We start from the raw sequence: 5980 nt of genomic DNA, 5'->3' as shown, positions 1-5980 counted from the left end.
ATGTTGATTTGCTTAGGATCTTTAAAACGAGCCTCGCTTGTAGACTACGAGAGTAGATAACTTGCGGTTTGGCACACTCGGATAGATCACGAGAGTGGCACCGGGGACTTTAGTGCATTTCCTCCATTCACAAGGGATAAAACTTCTTTTCTACATTTGTTTGACACATGATAGATATTGACCCGATCCATATCCTTACATATGTTGCATCTAATATATCTCTCTTCATTTGTTGTTTTTATTTTTGTTATTTAGTTTTGTTTGCTATAACCATGTTATGACCGAACTAGCTTCACAAGAATCAATCCGAGTTAGTGCTTGACCAACCATTCCCTGTGGATCGATAACCCCGGAATACTCCGGGTATTTGCGTGTACCTAAAAGCTACAACCAAATTGGCGCCGTTGCCGGGGAGTGGTTTTTGTGTTGACATTAACAAATATTGATTCTAGGAGACTAGTTCATTTTTATGTTTTTATTGTGTTTTGTTTTGTTTTGTATTTTGTTTTTGTTGTAGCATCTCTAAGGGAATATTTGCATGCACTTGAGGAGAGTGGAGAAATCAATCACGAAAAAAAAAAAATATGGGCATCACCACATCACTCAAAATTTTTGGATCAACATTGAGGAGTATGTTTTGATTTGAAGAGGCTTCTTGATGACTCTTGAGGGTGGACAAGAAATTCATTAAGGGAGTTTTCTTTACCTTTCACTTGCTCCTTATGTTAATTTGTGCTTTAATGTATTATCTTGTTTAATTGATCCAATTTCTCCTCCCCCTATTGTGCATTATTTTATTTTACATCGAGGACGATGTAAATTTTTAAGTGTGGGGGAGTGAACATATATTGAAGTTTTGCTTGGATGACTCATGAGCTTATTTTGTGAATGAATTGCTATTATGCTAGAAGTTGTGATTATTCCCTCCTTGTTGGTTGGTGGTTTGTTTTGGACTTGTTACAATTTGACTTGTGATAGATGAATCAAGGTGAAACATATGATTGAGCTATTCTCTTGCCAATATCCTTGTTAACCATTAATCAATTGGATAAATTATTGATCTAGTGTGTTGTGCATTGCTAGTGAAAGTTTATGTGAGATACCGGTGTTGGTTTAATTGTTATACCTTGTCATAATACTCTCTTTGTGAAGTCTAATGATTGCATGCTTAGAAATGATATAGGCCATTTTTGTTAGCCCGAGCCTTTAAACCTACCCGTTATATATGTTACCCTTGTTACCCCCGTTGAGCCTTTTGAATTTTTTGTTAAACCCCGTTGTATTTATTTTCTTTTGTTCTTAATTATCCTAATATTCCTCATATGCATTAAAAGGAAGATTAAGGTAATTGAGTCCTAACCTTGTCATTAAACCCTTAACCATAGCCAAAAAAAAAAAAATGTTTCCCTTCACCCTTGAGAGAATTTATCATTTATTCATAATTTTTGTTGAAGAGATTTAATTTGGAGCATTAAATTTTATTGCAACATTTATTTTGTAAATATTTATGTTTGGGGTTGTCTTGACAATTTAGAATAGCTTATTCTCCCGTGGGCTATTCAATAAACTAGAATGCTTATTCTCCCGTGAGCTATTCTTGCCAAAAATTGAGAAAAGAAAAAAAAAAAAGAAATTGCAAAAAAAAAAAAAAATCGAAAAAAAAAATTAGAAAAAAAAAATTAGAAAAAAAAAATTGTATTTTTACTTTTAGCCCCTTTTTGTAAAAATGTTGTATTGTTCTCATTTGTAAAATGCTCCTAAAAATTTCATCTCTTCTAAAATCCTATTTGTGAATAAATGTAAATTTTCTTTCTTTTGATTTCCTTACCCTTCTTTGTTTAAACCTCAACCCCTAGCCCCATTATAAGCTTATAAAAGTCCTACTTGATCTTTGCATGCAATCTTGGAATTGAATTAGTAAGAGTATGAAGGACACACCCCTTTTGCATAAACTCAACTTAGCATGTGCACACTAGATTCACAAACACTTAAATGACAAAGGTGCTCGGTTATTGGCTTGAGAATGGAACTTGTGTGCCGATCCAAGGTGACTCTTGAAACATGTTGAGTTGTAACAAGTTAGACTTGTGGTTTGATAGGTTGTGCAAGGAGGAGTATGAACAATTTCAATGCTATGGTTTGCAATTTATTCTTTGTGTTTGCTTGAGGACAAGCAAAAGTTTAAGTGTGGGGTAGCTGATAAGAGTATATTTGGTCATATTTTTACCCCATATTTAAATCCATTTCTACCACTAAATATTAATATTATGTTCTTAATAATATTGAATTTCTTCATTGTGATAAATAATTATTATTTGACCAAAGATGATCATGATTTGATAATTGAGCATAATATTAATATTTTGTAGTGGCATTTATAATCTTGTTTTGTATGTGTATATTTAATTGCACCAAGTAGGTGGAAGACATGATTTGGTGGAATGATGTGATGAGTGGGAAGCAAAAGACAAATGAAAGAAGGCAAAAAGAGGCATAAAACATGGAGCCAAAAGCAAAAAGAGAAAGTGGAAGACTCGGCCGAAATTCTGGAGGAGGACAATAGGCGTCTGTCTGCGTCCTGAAACAGACGCCTATTGTCCATTTTCACACTGCCCGGATTTTTGGACTTTCGCCGCGGCGAAAATCGTTGACCATGCGCGAGAATTCTGCAGTCCAAATTCCAATTTTGCCCCTGCCTTTGCCCAACTATAAATACCCCTCATTTCTCCATTCTTCAATATCCAATTTTCAGATTAGATTAGTCCCTTCCCCTCTTCTCTTTTCCTTTTCTTCTCCTTAAAAATGTAGACCTCCAAGTGAGGCTTGTTTAGTAGTGTAGGAGTAGATTAGGATTTATTTTGTAATAAGAAGAGGGATGATACAAGGTTATGAGCTTCAACCGATGGATCGAGGGGAATTTCTTCCCTTTCTTTCCTTAATTTACCTTGAGCTAACCTTGTATCAAGATGCTTGTTCTAAATTTATTTATATTTGGATTTTGGATTATGTTCATGTCTAGATTGTTGTTTGTTCTTTATTTATTATGATTTGTTAGTTTAGCTTCTATGAGTTGTTGTGTGCAAGACTTGTTATTAAAAGTGTGTGATTAATGGATCCAATTGCATGCTTGTTTGTTGTTGTGTCACGGTGAGAATCGGGCATGGCTAGAACACTCTTGCCACACCTATTGATTTATACAATGCGAGAGCTTGATAAATTATAGGGGGATTTCTCGGCTAATCTTCGGTTCCTTCACTGGCGAGAGCGGGTTGGAATTTAGAAGTTAGCCAAAACGGTTCCTTCACGGGTGACAACGTGTTGGAATCTAGAGGTTAGTTTAGGCTACCTCCTCACAACTTGTAGGATTAACTTGGGTTTGGGCATGTTGATTTGCTTAGGATCTTTAAGACGAGCTTCGCTTGTAGACTACGAGAGTAGATAACTTGCGGTTTGGCACACTCGGATAGATCACGAGAGTGGCACCGGGGACTTTAGTGCATTTCCTCCATTCACAAGGGATAAAACTTCTTTTCTACATTTGTTTGACACATGATAGATATTGACCCGATCCATATCCTTACATATGTTGCATCTAATATATCTCTCTTCATTTGTTGTTTTTATTTTTGTTATTTAGTTTTGTTTGCTATAACCATGTTATGACCGAACTAGCTTCACAAGAATCAATCCGAGTTAGTGCTTGACCAACCATTCCCTGTGGATCGATAACCCCGGAATACTCCGGGTATTTGCGTGTACCTAAAAGCTACAACCAATAGTCCTTAATTCTTCTCTATCGCGCAAACCAACAGTTAATTTATTCGTCAAATAGGCCATCCAACTACACACCAAAATATAATTAGGCCACTGAACTAAAAATATACTATAATTAGGTCAGTAAACAGCACAAATTCATGCAATTTCACCAAAAATGACTTGTTTACATGTTGGTACGTTGACATGTTGATTACCAAAAAATAATTGTTAAATTTTATTTTAATAATTTTAAATAAAATAATTAATTTAAAATATTAAAAAAAAAAAAACAGAACCCGCCGGAGTCTAAGGCACCCCTTCGTCTCCGGCTAGCCATGGAGAGGAAGGATTCTCTATTGTAGGCCAGAGATGATGGGGTGCCCTTCGTCTCCGATAGGTTTATATATATATATATATATATATATATAATTATTTTATTTAAAATTAGTAATATAAAATTTAAAATTATTTTTAAATTTGGTAATCGACACGTCAACGTATCAACAGGTAAACAAGTCATTTTTGGTGAAATTGCATGAATTTGTGTTATTTTTCAGGAATCTAATTATAGTTTTTTGAGTTTGATGGCGTAATTACATTTTAGTGTGTAGTTGGATGGCTTATTTGACTTTTATTCATAATTTTTAACTTCTTTTGTGCACGTGATCATATTAATTTCAACTTACAAGCTTGGCAAAATTCGTGGCGTGAGGAGATAGAGAGACGCAGTAGATCCACCGCTCGCATATATATACCACCTATTTTAGTACGTAACTCTTTTTATTGTTGATGGGTTTTCTTCCATTGATGATAATGTGCACATGCATATACTAAGAATAGGGCCAAGCTAAAACTGTACCGCCAATACAAGTGGATGAAGCCGATTCAACTCTGGATTATAACAAGTTTTTTTTTTTTTTTTTTTTTTTTTTTTGTAAGCTATAACACAATAGTTATATATTATGAATTAGGGCGCATGTAATAAATTAACTCTTAATGTTGTTAGGTCATGATATGGCTACGGGTGTTAGCAAATAGAACTTTCGATAAACTACTCGTGTTCGTGTTCAACAAGTAGTGTTTGTTTATGTTCGTTTATTAAGGTAATATGATACTTATTCTTTATTCTTTTTTTCACTTTACTTTTTCATATCAAGTGAAGTAACTTAAAAAAATTATAATTTTTCTTTTCACTTTTGTTCATCCAATTTATTCAAATATAAAAATAAAAATTTATAATTTATGCCCCTCACAAATATGCCAATTATCAATGTCACCCTTGAATTACTAGTGGTGTAAATATTACCTCTCAATTTTCACCAAACATGACATATATTATATTGCCCCTATCCTAATAGCTAGGAAGAAGGAGAAAGATTGTTGTCGGCGGAAGGAGAACAAACGAAGAAAGAAAGATGGTGGAAAAAAGTAGTCCTCGAATAGGAAAAACAGTTGTAACCACATTTACACCACTAATAATTCAGGGTAGGGCAATATATGTCACATTTTAAAATTTTAGGGGCAACATTTACATCAGTAATAATTCAAGGGCGAGATTGATAATTGAAATAATTTTGAGGGGCATAAATTATAATTTTTTCTATAAAAAATGTAATGAGAATAATACTTCTAAAGTACCCTTAACATTTTCCATGCAATTGGCTTGTGACAAGCTTAGGACTAGAGCACCGAAACCACTTCATAGCATCTGGAGCTGTCAATACGGGCCAACCCAGCCCATACGAGTTGGTAAAAATGGATCGAGAAGGCCTGCCCATTTTTTAAACTGGTTTGGAAAATCCCAACTCAATCCGTTAGTTACGGGCTGACGGGCTAAACGGGCCAGCCCGTCAGCCCTTTTTTTTAATTATTATTATTATTTAATATTATTAAAATTTATATTTTTGTATTGCTTAGAAATTGAAACTCCAACCTCTAAGTTAACAATTATCGTTATTTCCAACAAAACACATGAATCTTTTTGTACAAATACCATATATGAATACTATATATATATATATATACACACACACACGTACTTTGTTGTTATGTATACAGTATATATATATGTACTCTTTTGTTTATGTTCGCTGTACTGATGTGGATATATATATATATATCATTTGAACACAACAATTCACCAACATATATGTTAATAATGCTATTTAAAGTATGTATGTACGTACTTATATATATATATATATATATATATAGGGTAGGGTTC

Source organism: Ipomoea triloba, chromosome 12 (genome assembly GCF_003576645.1).
Source record: "Ipomoea triloba cultivar NCNSP0323 chromosome 12, ASM357664v1".
Lineage (NCBI taxonomy): Eukaryota > Viridiplantae > Streptophyta > Magnoliopsida > Solanales > Convolvulaceae > Ipomoea > Ipomoea triloba.
Note: the sequence above shows the minus strand (reverse complement) of the source record.